This window comes from Microtus pennsylvanicus, chromosome 2 (genome assembly GCF_037038515.1).
Source record: "Microtus pennsylvanicus isolate mMicPen1 chromosome 2, mMicPen1.hap1, whole genome shotgun sequence".
Classification (NCBI taxonomy): domain Eukaryota; kingdom Metazoa; phylum Chordata; class Mammalia; order Rodentia; family Cricetidae; genus Microtus; species Microtus pennsylvanicus.
In genome coordinates this window covers 102741813-102757725 of record NC_134580.1, presented here as the reverse complement: position 1 = coordinate 102757725, position 15913 = coordinate 102741813, and the positions used below count along the sequence as shown (strand labels likewise).

Sequence of the window (15913 nt, the reverse complement as noted above, 5' to 3'; positions counted from 1 at the left end):
AGGCATTCAGCCAAGCTCTTAGCTCTGAATAAAACGCATCACAAGAGTGAAAAATGACCCCATTTCAGATGCATTTCTCACTCTTTGTATCTTAGTGAAACTCACAGGCAAGAACAATGACTAAGCTAATTACCATGGCTCGTTATGAGGGAGCAGCAAGAAGAGCTCCCTCAGACTCAGTCCGTCCTCAACCGTCATGGGTATCTCTCCGAATCAAAGTTCTGAACCCAAGCAACTTGCTCACGGCCTTTCAAGGAACAGAAACTACCAGGCAGGATGCAAAGGCCCACTTACCCAAATCAGTTACTGGACAGTCTTCCTGTGCAGCAAGCCAGTGAACTGAAGCCCTCTGGATTTTAAAGTTGCCCTCGCTCTAAGGACTAAGGCTGACGTCACAGCCATCATTCAAATCCATCAAACCAAGGGAGGCATGACCAGATGGTTCTGGTGCTATTAGAGGGCATCAAAAAGGGGGAAATGGGGTGGCAAAATGCCCGCAGATCTAAATCAAACTCAAGTTAACCAGATGTCTGGTCATGGAGACATCACAGTGTTCCTGGCACATTCTGCTGCACCACAGAAAGGCTGCTCAGAGAGGGGACCTAAGTAGCAGCCTTAGGAGAAACGGGATGGGTACCAATTTTATGTAGGATCCAATAAAAAAATGCTTACTGGATTGTTGATGTTCCTGAGCGTGCCAAGCAAAGAAACCTTAGGATCTTGTATTTAACTGTCTCTGGGCGCACATCTCAGAGACCTAAACAAAAGCACTGGCAGACTAAAAAGCAAATCTCAATTACGGGTAGTTTATCTACAGATGTTTAGGCTCTCAGCGACACAGACCCGATCCCAGAGCTTATCTGTAATTTTTATGTATCTAAGCCGGGGTAAACGTTTGTGAGTAATACGTGCTAGTTTGAGAGAATGAGCCTGTCATTCACTACATTAAACGCCACTGAAGACAAGTTAATTTCCTAGGGTAGATACTCAACACCATGAAGAAACAAAGCAGCAGGATCTATTGTTTTATACCACCGAAAAGAGAGGAAAACACTTCCTCCAACTGTCTAAGATTTTACAATGCAAGGAAGAAAAGCCTTGAAGGTTTTCTCCAAATGGGGAGTATTTCTCCCATTCAGGGAACAGAGACTAAACCAATTGAATAAGAATGTTAACTCTTTCCCTGGGACCTCAGCCTTGAAATAAACAAAAGGACCTACTTTATGGCATCAAGAATCAAGTAGAAGGAAGGGGCAAGGCACTCATATTTTGGTACTGTGGACTTACAATTTGTAGTAGCTCCAAGTTCTGGGAGGAGATTTCCCATAAGTAACCAGAAGCTGTGTTGATTTAAGGGAAAGACGCCTGAGTGGCTGACATGGGGTCCAGTTACTGTACACAAAGTCTGGGGGAAACATCTATAATAACGCTGTCCCACTCTGAGGATACTGGAATTGGTTACTGACCTACTGACCGGTCCAATTCCTCTGGTGCTCTAACTCATATCCTACAGCAATGCCCCCTCCAACACCCCGACCCCCACCCTGGCAATTTTTAAAAAGCCAAGTGCAAGATTTAAACAGTCCTCTACGAGTAATGGTCCTGCTGGCCTATTAATGAGAAAAATTCTAAACTCAGTTTGCATCCACACCTCCAAGTCCTTTCTGGCCTTTAATTTAGAACCTAAGAGTTAGACCTGCCACTGGGAGCTGAAAGCGCTCCCAAATCTCCCAGGGAGGCTACTGCCTCAGTTTCTATAGACCGTCACTGCAGCAAGAGCTGGAAGTTTCCCTACCTGGATGTTGGGCTCGCCTTGCCTGCCGCTGCTCCCGGCTACAGGACGCCTTTGGCCGCTGAAGAAGCGGCTCATACAAAATTGACTCTTCCTTATTTGTTTCCATCCATAATTGATGGGAAGCTGAGAGCGTAACACGTCTCCAGGCTGAGCCCTTGCCGACTGGCTAAGACCCTGTCCACAACGCTTCGGTGAGTCATTTCCAGCCAGCGAACAAAGCACGCAAAGTTGCGGGGGAGAGTGACTGGGAGCCTGGCGGGTGGGTGCCCACGGTCCCCGCGTGGACAGCCAGTGGCTCCGCGCTCCTGCGCTGTCCTGCGTCCTCGGGGCCAAGGCTGGCCGGCGGCCTGGGTTGCGCTGGTTGTGCGAGCCCCGCAGCAAGGAAGGCGGGCTAACCCTGACGGTGTGCGGGGCAGCGCCGAGCCCGCCGTGCCTGGAAGAAACTTTTCCTCGCGGCCCCGGGTGTCTTTTCTTCCCTTAGGGGTGCGCCTAGGAGGAGGGCCGAGCCGCCCGCCCCGCCCCCCAGGCCGCCCACCGGCCGGCTGGGACTGGTCAGCCAGACCTCCCCAGGCGCCTCGCGCACCACTGGAGACCGAGGGGCTTGGGAAAGCTATGAACTCCGCGGATCTGCGACACTACACCCACGCAAACACACGCGCCCGCACACAGCTGCGCTGCGGGCTGGGGGTCCCACCCCCATCACGCACCCAGAGCGACAGCCGAGCTTCGGAGACCGTCTTACCTCTCATGGGGAAAGCCTGCGTTAAAAGACAGACAAATAAAGCTTGTCACGACCAAACGGAAAAGCCGACCAAGACAGTGTGCAGAAAGAGCAATCCCTCGGTCTCGGGTCTCGCCTTGCGATCTATTCCAAAACTCGCCAGCTCCAGCCCTGACGGCAGCGGCGGCGGCGGGACCCAGCGCGAGCAAAACAAACCGCTGCCCTGCAAATGGTGTAATTCGATCCATCTCCGAGTCGCTCCCCGAGAGCCCGGCTCCCTCGCCGCTCTGCAGCTCCCACCGCGGCCAGCGCCGCCCAGAGCCCCACGCGCGCCGCGGCCTCGACCCTGGTGGCCTCCGCGTCCCTGCTCGCGCTCGGCCGCGCGCCCAGGCTCTCCCACCTTAGAGGAGCCGCTCCTCCCGCGCCTCCTGGAGCCGGGTCGTCCTGCTGGCGCCGCCTCTGTAGCCTGCAAAGCCGCCTCTCCCTTCCCTCCCTCTCCCTTCCTCCAGGCGCCCTCTCTACTCTCCCAGCCGCCCCCAGACGTCCCGAGGACAAATCGCTGCAGCCCAGTGGTGCTGTGGGCGCAGTTGTACCCCGAACTTCAGTCTTAGTTTTCTAGTCTAAGATTTATTTTTGAACTCATTCTTCTAAGCCCCCTCCCCCATTTATCTTTATAATCACTAAGCAAAACAGCTGGTAAAAAGCAATCAAACATAGCTGTATCTTTAGAAAATACAGAAATTGCCTACTAAAAATCTTATTTCCACTTTGAATGAAAGCCATTCAGTACAGTATAATTTTGCAGGCTAATGAGCCGGTTTTACAGGCAAGTGTTTCATTTAATACGTTGTGGGAGAAATGAAAATGTCCTTGAAGGCGACATCATTTAAGATGGACTGTTATAAATGAAGTAAAAGAATCATATATTCCCAAACAAGAGGATCTTCATTCAAAGTTCATATCCAAGAACGGGCTGTGTTTATTCATTTGCAATCTAATCATGTATCACTTAAGGGTTCTAACTGGCTGGAATCAACCATGGAGCCTCCGCTGGGGGGGGGGGGGGGTAAGAGAGGGAGGGAGGGGAGGGAGGGAGAGAGGAGAGAGAATTTCCGCCAAACTTTTGGTTTTCCCTTGAGTGTGGTTAATTACCGTGGATAGAAAGTCGGGCCATGCAGGAGGCATATTCTTGTCCACGGTTCTTTTTGCTAACCCCCCCCCCCCCCCGCCATACATGTTTACATTTATGAAGAATATACTCGAAAAAGGCATCCTGATTAACGCTTGGTAGCCAAAAGCAAGCCTGGAGAGAAAGGGCAGCCTTTTAAAATGCAAGCTACCCCCCCCCCCAGTCCCTCCTATTACAAGAAAGGGGTATGGGGCAGAAAGAGCAGCTTCTGAGACTCCCTCAGTGGTTTTTCTGCTCTTAAGTCTTTTGTTGCCTGGTTGGCTGGTGTTTTCTGGTTGTGCTGGGCTCTGACATCATTGCAAGTTACTTGGCAGTCAGGGCCCTCCCCTAGCCAACTTCTGACCCAGAAAGCTGGGGCTGTTTCCTGGCCAGCGGTCATTTCTTGTTTTCTGCCCTGCAGGCAGAGGGTACTGGGCACTGCATGAAGATATTAAGAGTTGGAGGAGGAAAGGGCTACTTGGGTGGTGATGGAAGGAGTCACCAGCCACCTAGGAACAGGTTTGTGAGTTGTCCCATGTCAGCAGTTCATTCCTCCAGATTCCTTCCCACCTCCCCAATCTCACCGTGTGGGTCAGGCTGGCCTGCAACTCCTTGTTTAGAGCAGCTTGACCTCAAACTTAAGGCAATCCTCCTGCTTCAGCCCCTGGAGTGTTGTTACACCTGGCTTAGATTGAGTTCCTGTACATGTGGGCAGGTTTAGAAGGACAAAGACTCAGAAGTGACAGTTTTACCCCAGACTGAGTCCTTAAATCCAGGAATAACAAGAAATAATGGTCGGCTGGGTGCTGGAGAACAAACTGATGGTCCCTTGGGAACCATGAATTACATGTTTTCACTCTTAAGTATCAGTCTGGACCTCGGGGTCATGCTTGGATTTGCTGTGCTGGAGGCCAGGAAGCCAGAGGATGGCATGGGAACTCTTGAGGGTTTGTCCTGTCCCTGATGGGGAGTGGTGAGAGGAAACTGACACTCTTTATTTGGTCTCCAGTGGAAAGAGATCCAAACCAGGCCCGCAGGCAGCTGCCAGTGCTGTGGCTCATCTGATTCCTGTCCTTACTGCTGACTCTACACCATTCAACTCTTTAACCCTGTTGACTTCCGCCAATTCCCCACCCACCCTACGCTCTAAGCACTACTAGTATTGGCTGGTACTCATGGTACCCCAGAAAGCCAACTCTCATGATGTTTCTGTTCTCTGTGGTACTCTATCATGCTTCTTGGCTTCGTTTCTGGTTTGTTACTGAACAGCTCTTGTTTAGGTGGCACACATTTCCCTCATCCTGCAAACCTTTTGTCTGGATCTGAGTGTCTTCTGTGCTCCAAAATGTTGTTTGTTTTTGTTTTGTTTAGGTTATGTCCCAACTGGACACGTCTTAATGGAGCAGGGTTCTCGCCTTCCTTCCTTCCTTGTACAGGCCTGGTGCCTTACACAGGATGCGCTCTCTGTAAATACTGGTTGAGCCAGTATGACACTGGAGTCTGCGACCTTCTGGTACTCTCTTCTGGGCCAATAAGAAAGAACTGTCCTCTTTCCATCACTATATTATATAATCCCCCCATACCTTGTGTCCCAAGATCTCACAGTGCCACTGAGAGTATTTGTTAGATGTTTGTCAATGAGTGAACAGAAGCCCTTGGCTCTTTTCACTCCCCTACAAACTTCGAAGGCTAAATTCTACCCGGATAGCAAATATGCTTTTGTATTTTCTGCATGGTTTTTCCATCAATGGTACGTAATAACTCGTTTCCAATTGAATTCGAAGCATAATAGCTATCTAGAATCTACAGAAAATCTTTGTGTATGGATCTCAGTAAAATGTATCAATCATCAGATAGTACAGTTCCTTAACCATTACTGCTATTAAACAAATACCATGCTTAACATATGCCAAGCTGTTCTAAGCTCTTAAAAGTATTAGCATGCAGCAATTCTATGAAGCAAGTACTATTATTAACACCATTTTTAAGGTGAGGAAACTGAAAGAGAGACATTTTAGTGATTTGGTTAACGTCATACCTGTAACTGGGATTTCTATGCTCCCTCTTACTTTATGAGGTCTGAACAGCAACCACTAAGAATGAAGTTTTTGGAGTTTATAAAGTTTGATTTCCAATCCAGCTACTTCCCAGTAGATTGGTGATTTGGATAATTTATTTAACCACAGTGGGCTTCATTTTCCTTATTTGAAAAACAAGGATGTTAATAAAATGTTAAATGGCTTCTGTAGTAGACTGGACATTATAACACATGTGACTTGTGAACCCCCTTGCCAAGGGGCACAACAGGCACTGAGTAAACGCTAGACAACGCTTTCTAGATGCCATAAAGGCAGTGCAATCTTGGGATACTACAGAATTGGGTTAAAAACGTAATTCAAACTTACAGTAAGTGTGAGACTCATGACTCAATGGGTGTGTCAATAAATTTTGTTCACTTCTACTTCCTCTCCTCTATCCATGTGATATGTCTTTTAATTTAGGTGTACAAACTATTATCCAATTGATAGGAACAACGTTTTGCATGGATTTTCATGAATAGCATCTTGTAGAATGTAGACTCCCATAGATGAAGGTATTATAATTGAAATGTCAAAGGGAGAGGTGTTTTCTCTGATGGCTTCAGTTTGGAATGCGCAGACACTGTTCCTTGCATTCACACACTATAGAAAGTGCTTTTGTGGCAAGGGATTGCTTTCAAAACTAATCTAAGCTCTCCATGACATGATAAATCATTAATAATATAGACTCACATCTCTGCATCTGCGTAGACACAGCTGGCCTCCTTGTGTCAAGAGTTTGCATATGAAAGTGACTCTGCCAAGATATTTCATTTTAATGAAAAATATTTATCATGGTAAATCTTAAGCTTCAAGATTTTGCTGGCATAATTCATTTCTATTGCTATGTTCTACGCTAGTGTAGCACATAGCCATACCCATATTTGGAATAAGAAAATGTGCTTTTTAAACTTATTTTGATTCCTACTCTATCTTAGCATAAATATTTTCTGCCATTCGCTCTGTGTAAAGAAAATGCACCATGCATTTTGTCGAAAGAATCATCAGTGACTTCTCAACTTTTACTAATGCCTTCACAGGAACCACTGTTGGGCATGGGTGTGTTTGAGCGGAAGAAAAGATGCAGGTTTTCCAAAAACTATTGTTTATCCACCAGACATGCACAGCCTTCAACTTTAAATGCTATTTAGGTTCTCTGGGGAAGATGAGCATATGCATGATTATATCTGATTTATACACACACACACACACACACTGTGTGTGTGTGTGTGTGTGTGTGTGTGTATACATGCTATCACCCATACAACTGCTCTGAGTCATTTGTGAGTTATGAGGAAAAACACTTATTTAAACCCATGAATATCTGTAATAAAGCAAACCTCACCGTTTAAGCTACAAGTGTCTGCATTAATGGTGAGGGTCACAAGATTGTTTCTCCAGAGCTCTTCAACATCAACAGATTCTCTCTATATAGAAAAAAGTGGCTGGCCCTTAGAGGTACAAAAGTGATTTGTTGCCAGAAGCCACTAGAGCCACCTACTGGCTGAAAACACAAAACAAACCAAAACAAATAAACAAAACAGAATAGGATTCTGGGTAATTTATATCTTTCCAAATAAAGCCTCTCCAAATGCATGCTTTGCCTTTTCTGTTTTGCTTTTCAGTCAGGGTGTACAATAGATAGTTTACTAACAGCAAATGTATGGGGTTATTACAAATTATACTGCTAAAATGTGAAGGAGGGAAGGCATTTCATTTGGGGGACAGAAAGAAATTGATACTGTGCTATAAAAATCAATAGTAAGCCTTATTAGTGTTCAGCTGTAATAATAGGCTTGTTCCGAATTCCCAAAGTCCAGTTACACGCTGATGCAGCGGCAAGGTCGATCAGATCATTCGCCACCAGGCTTTTAAACCTGCGCCTTGGAAGCTGGTGGCACTGAGTCCAAAGTGATGCCAATGAGGGGTCACTTGCACTCTCTGCACCCGTCACTTACAAGGATCTTTGGACACTGCTGTAAAGAATCTCAGAAGAAACACAGTGTGTCTAACCTTTGGTGCCATAAAGTAATATGTCCCCAGTTTCCTTGACCCCCAGATACCTATGGCCTTTGAATCTGCCGTTGGGGTACTTGTCAACAAAGAAAATTGTGGCAGACCTGAACATTTTTATGACAAACTTTCTCACCAGTTGATCCCAGCGATCAAGCTCCATTTAAACGTTAGTGATTCATTTCGCTAGCTCTGCAGCAGCTGTCTGAACTTACATCTTTAAGAAAAGACTAAGAGGGAGGACTGACAGAAAACTCCATGGACATTCTGCGTCTGTTACAAAGCAAGGCAAAACAAACAAGCTGGCTGAAAGGTTTCTGGAAAGTTCCTAACAGACTTGTACAAGCCCTGGCTTTGACTGCTGACCTGGTACGGGTGCCCCAGCGGCTCACTCTTCAGGTCTTGTCCCATAAAGATGTGTCTCTGACAAGTGTGTGCACATGTGCGCATTTTCCTCTGTGTTCCCGGGTAAGAGCTTTACGACTGCTTTTACTATATTAAAATCTTTGGAATTATGTTTATAAACTACTCCAATATGCTCTGAATTTCTGGGTCATAATTACCAAATAAACAGACTCATTTCTCACCACAAGTTTTAATTAAGAACTCTAGTTACACGATTATTTTCTAATGAATAATACCCACTCAGTACCCAGGCACACTATTAAGTGTGTTGACTCAAGAGCGTGTTTTCTAAAGACAGTTCCTGTGAATCTGTTTCTCATTTGTAAGACATCAACCTTGGTAGCTGTCATATTAGAACAAAAGGACAAGCCTTGTTTTCTGCATCAATATAGGTGGGAGATTTGGGAGGAGAGGGTCATTCATGATTGCTGGAAATAAATTAATTTGACAGGAACTGTTAATCAGCCATGATTTCAGCTTGTAGTGACTGTCCGACTGATGAAGTCTCTGTTTTAGTTGTGGTTAGACCATTTGCCTAGGCTATCTTTTCATCGAGTATTAGCTGGGCCTTTAGTTATACAAGGGGTCCACAGAGTAGCTTGTTTGAAAGCATGGCCTCCCTCTGGGCTCCTGATCCTTAAAGATATCTTTCTGCCTTCCAACCTAGTGAGGAAACAGTTTGGTTTTGATTTATTTGCCAGCTTTTATGCTGAAGAGTAAAAAATATAAATAAAAAAGTAATCTATTTTTGATAGCAGGTGAACGCGCAGCCTGTGGAAGAAAGGATGCAGTCTCTTTAGAAACTACAGCTAGACTTAACCGTTTCACAGGAAACCACCAGGAACACAGAAATGCCCAGAGTCAATGAGTTCTAGGCATTGTGTGAGAAAATGGGGGACACGACACCCATCTACTCACTTCAGATAAGGAGGCCACGACAGACCAAAGTACAGATATAACCAAAGTCCAACTTGGTGAACCAATGAGTTTTATTAGGGTTACGTACAAGGACAAGGAGGGGTTCCATACAGGAGCGGCAATGGCTCAAAGACAGCTGGGTCACCAAGGCCCACCCCTGCATGAGCAAGAGCTCATAAACCCAGGGACCTGGGGTACACTGAACAGCCGGCATGCAGCTCAGCAGGTTGGAGACGGTCCTCAGGTGACTCAGTTGGCCTAACTCTTCTCTAGGAAGCTCAGTCCTGCTTCTTCCAGGCAGCTGGTCAGCACTTAGAGTCCCCCCCACACACCTTTTTGTGCAGTTTCCATTGCTTACTCTGGTGGTGGTAGAACGGGGGAGCGGCTAGAGAATCTGGTTGGTTGCAGGGACCTCCAGAAGTTATTTTGAGTTTGTTCACCTTCCTGTTTAAATAGCTGGGACTACTTCAATGGAATATTTGAATCTTGTAGGAATGATTATTCAAAGATGGAAGATTTCAACCTTGTAGGACACTGTTACACAACACGAGGGGAACAGGGACCCTCCCAGATAAAAATCACAGTCTTTGCAAAATCTAAGGGTTCCAGAATGACTAGAAGGAGAGAGGATCACTCATTCATTCTTGCATGCATTCATTGCGCCGTTCATTATTAATAGCAGCAGTCTGCTTTGTGTAAAGCCCTGTGCCGAGATAAATGAGAAATAGCTCACATTCAGACAGCAACTGAAAATTTGAAAAGCAGTTTTATCATTCAGAATCCCGGCAGGGAACAGATGGCATACTTGACTTGGGTAATTCGAGGAGCCGTTTGTGAAGGTGAGAGTGGGGTGCAGGGAGAACACGGGGGCAAGTTACCCCGGGGGCTGTTCTACCCTCGGTGTCTAAGGAACTAGAGGAGGAAGCGATGGACAGAACCTGCGGTCAGGGAGGCAAACAGAGCCCCTGCAAGAAGCACTGACCTTCAGCAGAAGGACTCTGCCAGCCTGAGGTAACCTGTGCTGTGGGGAAGGAAGGAAGTATCAAGGGTCACCCTTTCTGGTCCCCCACTGTGTGTTTCTCGGTTCAGCCTCACTGGGGCCAGAAGGCAAGGAAGTCACTGATACCTTCCTTAGATTCAATCTCCTCCTGTGAGAAGCAAAGTCAAGGGAAAGACTTTGAGTAGGTCTGGCGGAGCAAATAGAAAGTCATTTTGTTTTGGCCTTACAGAAAACTTTGCGAAGGACGCTTTGGCTGTGGGATTGCTTCCCGGAAGCAGGTAGCTGAGTAGAGCTACATCCGGAAACCGGAACTGCTGAATGTAGTTCTGAGCTTATCAGGGCTCCTCTACTCTCTGCCCTTTGATCTTCCTTATTACACTTATATCACCACACAACCTTATTAATACATTTATCACCAGCCTTTGTGGGTGAGGGGACTGAGGTTATTTTTTTTGTTATTTCAGGGACCCTGGCACTTTTGAGAGATGGGACAATGAGTGAGAGAGTGAGAGCCCTAGCTGGGCAGGAAATGGATCACATGACATGAAGCTGTGGACAGTCAGCCCGATGGTACAGGATAAAGGCAGTGGATGGATACAGGGAACAATGTGTCACGGTGAAGGTTATTAAAGGCTTCGCCACAGGGAGGGCTCCTAGGAGTGAGTGAGTGAAGTTCACTGAAGACAGGCATCAGGGATGCAGGTCTCAGCAAAGGAATTACTATAGGGGAGATGGAGGAGGGGAAAGTGGGAGGGTATGGCAGACTGGGGGCTTGTGCATGATACCGGAGGCCAGTAGTGACTGAGAAAGCAAGAACACACGTGGAGGACACAAGAACTGCCACTGGGCCTTGAAGGTTTTCCTGGGTATTTAGAAGACACATATTTTTGAGGGTATAAATGTTTGGAATGATCTTCAGCAGCCACTCGAACATCAGAGACAAGGAGGAAATATTAAATATTGGCAGGAGCAAGATAGAGGAAGCTATCAAGAGAGCAACTTGCTGGAAGGGTCCAGGAGTGGATGATGTCACAGTGGAGGAGCTGGAGGAGGCTAGAATAGGCTCAGGGGCCGAGGCGCTTCTCAGACTCTTCAGACAGATATGGGAACATGAAATGATTCCCATGGAATGGAAGCATAATTCCCATACACAAGAAGAAGGACAAGCTGGACTGCTCAAGTTACAGGGTTGTTAGTTTGTTGGGCCATAACAGCAAGATCTTCTCCTCCATTATCCTGTAAAGATCAAGGGCAGAACAGAGGAAATCCTAGCAGAGGCCCAGCGTGGATTCAGAGTTAACAGGAGCGCAATTGACCAGATCTTCACTTTGAGGCAACTGGAAGAAAAATATGAAGAATTTTCAAAAGGCATACATGTCTGCTACATGGACTTCAGGAAGGCATTCAATAGCATTTGGAGGAAAGGACTTTGGGAAGCCATGAAGTTCGACAGGTACCCAGAAAAAATCGTAAGAATATTAGAAAATGTCTATTAAGATACCTTTGCATCAGTCAAAGTCTGTGGAGAACTTAGTGATCAGGTTAAGACAATCTTAGTAGTGTTGCAGGGAGGTGTTCTCTCACCACTATTCTTTAATATATTTCTGGAATTAATAATAACAACAGCCCTGGAGGATAAGGAGAGAGATGTGCAGATAGGTGGTGTGCGAATCAATAATTGCGTTTCACCGATGATACAACACTACTTGCTGAAAGTCCAAATGAGCTGCAGGCCGTGGTAAACAGAGTGGTGGAAGTCAGTGAAAACCTTGGTATGAAAGTAAACATGGAGAAGACTGAGATACAACACATGGGAAGGGGGCACAAGGATTTTAACATGTGTAATAAAGAATAAGAACCTGTCCGGGAGGACACCTCAGTTCAAACAAAGGAATGATTTCAGATATCATGAGGCAGATAGGGATAGTGAGGGCTGCATTCCAGGCACTAGGAAAGGTTTGGTCAGCAAGAGACATAACGACAACAAAATTACAAGTCCATGAGACACTTGTCTTGAGCCACCTTCTTTACAGCTCTGAAACCTGGACAATACTCCTCAGAATGTGTTTGAGATGGCATGTCTCAGGAGGATTCTAGGTGTCACACGAAGAGATAGGCTGCACAATGATGACAATAAGAAACATCTTCATCTACAGAAGAAAGTAAACTACAGGGTAGTTTGAGATACTTCGACAATGTTATGAGAATGAATGACGGCAGATACCTGAAGATAACATTGCTTGGAGGAGTAGATGGGATAAGACAAAGAGGAAGGCCCTAAAAATGCTGGGTAGACAGCATAAAGGAAGACTGTGGAACCTTGGGTATGACAATAACACAAGCATCTAGGACTGCCCAGGATAGGAACAACTGGAGAACCGCCATAAACGGGCTGCCATGAATGCTTAAGCATTGCCGGGACATAAATGATGAATAAAATGGCGGGTCTTGAGGGTGTACTTGGAAGACACATCTTTTTGAGGGTATAAATGGTCGGAATGATCTTGGGGTGTTAGAGCTTTGAAAACAGTGTCATCCAAATGCTCCTCAGCCAGAAACTCAAGGGAAAAGGGAAATACTTTAAGAGGTGAGAGTGGAAGAGGAAGGACGTTGGTTGTCCTTGGGAACGGACGACACTGGCAGTGGAAGCAGAGCCTAAGGAGCACAGCCATGTCCAATAGCAGCACACTGAGTCACAAATGCTTGGTTGGACATCAGGGAGGGGGTCTGGGCACTTCCCATAAGGCTCCTAGTCCTAGCTGATATAACGCAAGTTGAATTAGTTATGAGTGAGGGAGCCACAGAAAGTGGAATGCATTTGCAGAAGAGGGAAACTGAGTTTGTTTAAAGCGCTAGCATAGCCTCCATGAGTACACAGTCATCAAGACATTGGGAATAATGTAGATGATGATGATGATAATATTGATAATAATAGCTACTATTATTTTCATTATCATTATTATTACAGCTAGTAGATCAGGGAAACTTCTATCTTCCAGGGGAATACTAATCTGACTTCTGTGCCTTGTGTGCTTAGAATGCTCAGAGGGCCTGGACACAGCTTGTCATCCTCCACATACCTGGACTCTGTCACTCACACGGATGCCCTCTGAGGAGAGCTATGGCCTCCTTCCCACTCTCACACGCAGCTTCTACGCAGGAAAAGCGGGCCTGGTGGCTCCCTGCTCACTGCATTTCTCCACTGTCTCTGAGCTGACAGTTCCGTGACATGCTTTGCGCTCACACATAGGATGCCGCTGGAAACTTCTGAAACTTTCTTTGAAACTGTCCAAATCCATTAGTCTAGAAAGGCTTCGGGGACTCTGGTCCCCTAATATGGTATAATTGAGGAATATGTGGCTACAATTAATTTGCTTAACCATTATCGCTCATGTAGAATTAAGAAACCTTAGGCCGCGATCATTAGCACTTGCTTCGAAGACCTCGGGGAATCTGAAAAAAATACAGCTCAATGGATTCTCTGACTTTTCTCGGGCAATATGCAGATCTCTATTTTACTTGGTTGAAAGGTTAGGATAGAACAGTAAAGAATGGCTCACTTCTGGATGATAAAAAGGGGGACCGATACAATGTGCACTTCTTGGCCAGGGTGAATTTGGAAGCAGCTTTTTAAAGGCAACTTAGGATACCGCGGTTAAGAGAATCATAAGAACAGCCATATAATTTATTTTTGTTTTTTGAGACAGGGCCGTGTGATATTGTCTAGGCTTATTTTCAGGTATTCTGAGTGGCTGAGACTCCGGGTCCATCAACGAAATTTCCTCTGCTTCTGCATCCTATGGGTCATTCCCAAACCACTTCTCTAGTGCTCTCCTAAAGTGGGGTGTGGGGGTAGAGAAGCAGGGTGGAAAGGACAGCAAATGAGAAATCTAATTAAATTTAATGGCACATATCCAAGAAAAAAAATAAAAAGTAAGTCTTGACTAACATCTGTAGTTTCAATTTCTGACTTGTAAATTCTGGCATTGCCAGGAACTTGCGCTTTTCCCTTTTTTGCCCGACTATTTGGTATTAATGGGAGGAGAAATAAAATAGATATAAGCACTTGTTAATTTCATAGAAACCGCTTCAAATTACACAGACTGTCATAGAATGTATGTTTAATTATATAAGCAACCTTTGCTTTAGAAATTTCACTTTATTACCCTCCCGTAAACATTTTATGAATCCGTTTAGTTTATGGTTGCATTAAGAGGAACTGAGAGGCAGGGATAAACTACAGAGATTCTTTTCTTGTGTCTTAAACGCCTTCCATTAGAACTATAATTTAGTGCCGTGTGTAACCGAGCAACTCCAAAGCAGAGATGGGACAAATCTATACTTTCATTATTTAGTCAAATGTTGGGAAAGGAGCGTTTGGCTTTTAATGAATATTTAATATGTCGGGAAGCTCTCAGGACTCAACGTTAGCAGTGGGATCTGGTTGATTGCAGCAGGGACCAAACTGGCATCTGGCCTCCTGAGTTCTTTCTCCCCCTTTCTTCCTTTGATATTTCTTAAGCCGCAAAGAGGCAGGCAGAACTCCCACAGCAACCTTTACTCAGAAAGTCCCCCCACTCCCTGCCCCCTATCCCATCCCCTGGTGCTCCGGAATGGAAGATTAGGGAGAGGACCCCCTACACTCCACTGCTCCCAACTGTGGAGGAGCTGTTACCTTTGGCCCTCATCCCCAGAGTGTACCTATTCTGCGATGGCTTCTGAGACCCAGGGGCCCCCACAAGCTGCTGGGAGAACTGGGTGCAGAGCCATTTTTGTAACAGCAGCACAGACTTTGGTTTTTGCTCATGTCTCTTGGTCAGAGTCTTGTGGGAAGGAGTACCAGGCCTTCCAGGCTAGTCCGAGGTGAGACTGGATGTAGAGGGACTGCCTGTGTGGCTGGGGGGAAAGGGGAAGCATTAAGTAGCATGCTCAGGAAGATGTGAATTTTAGACCCTGTCTGTAAAGTAAGTCATGATACCTTTAAAAATCATTCGTATGTTATTTAATTCTGTTTTTTTTTTTAAACTAGGGTAAGTATCAAAAGTAGAAGCTTTGAATATTCATTTGTTTCATCTCTGGGATCTCACAATGGCATGTTCCAACTTGTCGGACCTACTTGCCTTGGTCATTGTGAACCAAGGGAACAAAGTAAACAACGTTTGTGAAACCATCTAAGTTTTAAGAGTGGAAACTCTAAAACCCTGTATGAAGCCGACAGACTCGTAAAGACCAGTGTTCAATCTGTGGCCATGTCAGAGGTCTTGGGGTGTTTTGTTAGACTCTATACACCATGCTATCCACCCTCCAGCCCATATGCTAAGCACTTACAGCCCAACCTTCTGCTATGATCGTTGACCACTACTGCTTCGTTATTCGCTCTTAATGTTGTCTCCCATAGGCTCCTCCCAGTTTCAGCAGTGAGTTCTGGTCAACATGGGCCTGGTTCTTATCACTGGGCCTCAGAACCTTGCCCACGTACACGCCTACTGAGCGGCTGGCTTGAATGTTACCGCAGAGTACCAAGCAGGCGGTTGTACCGCTACTAACACAGTACCTTTAAATGCATCTTGGTTCTTTCTGTGAAACAAATCTAGAGTAGGATAATTTGCCACATGTAAGCTTTTCCCTCCAAAATTAAACCGGGCAGCTCCTTTTAAATAGAAAACAGAACTGCAGCGATTAGAAATCAGTTGCTACTAATATCTAATGTGATTTCTGAGGTGCTGGCTAACGTAATAAGAAAAGAAAGCAAAATATAATTATGGAAAATAGCAAACATCATAATGTTTAGAAAGGTTAAGTGGGTCTAGCATTG

At 45.6% G+C, this 15913-nt stretch overlaps 1 protein-coding gene across 10 annotated transcripts in view; it reads right to left on the bottom strand.

Annotated features, from left to right (window-relative positions):
- The window catches only part of Sema6d (semaphorin 6D), a 563414-nt gene that overhangs the window by 53783 nt on the left and 493718 nt on the right, over nucleotides 1-15913 (bottom strand). Inside the window, exon 1 of one of the 10 annotated variants that reach the window (XM_075962009.1) lies at nucleotides 2917-3480. The exons of 2 other annotated variants lie outside the window; for them this stretch is intronic. The gene's annotated coding sequence lies outside the window, so the exon portion shown is untranslated. Of the gene's footprint in view, nucleotides 1-1795; nucleotides 2271-2537; nucleotides 2668-2916; nucleotides 3481-15913 lie in introns of those variants that run through there. 7 more of the 10 variants (XM_075962005.1, XM_075962002.1, XM_075962001.1 and 4 more) reach the window with 7 other exon arrangements.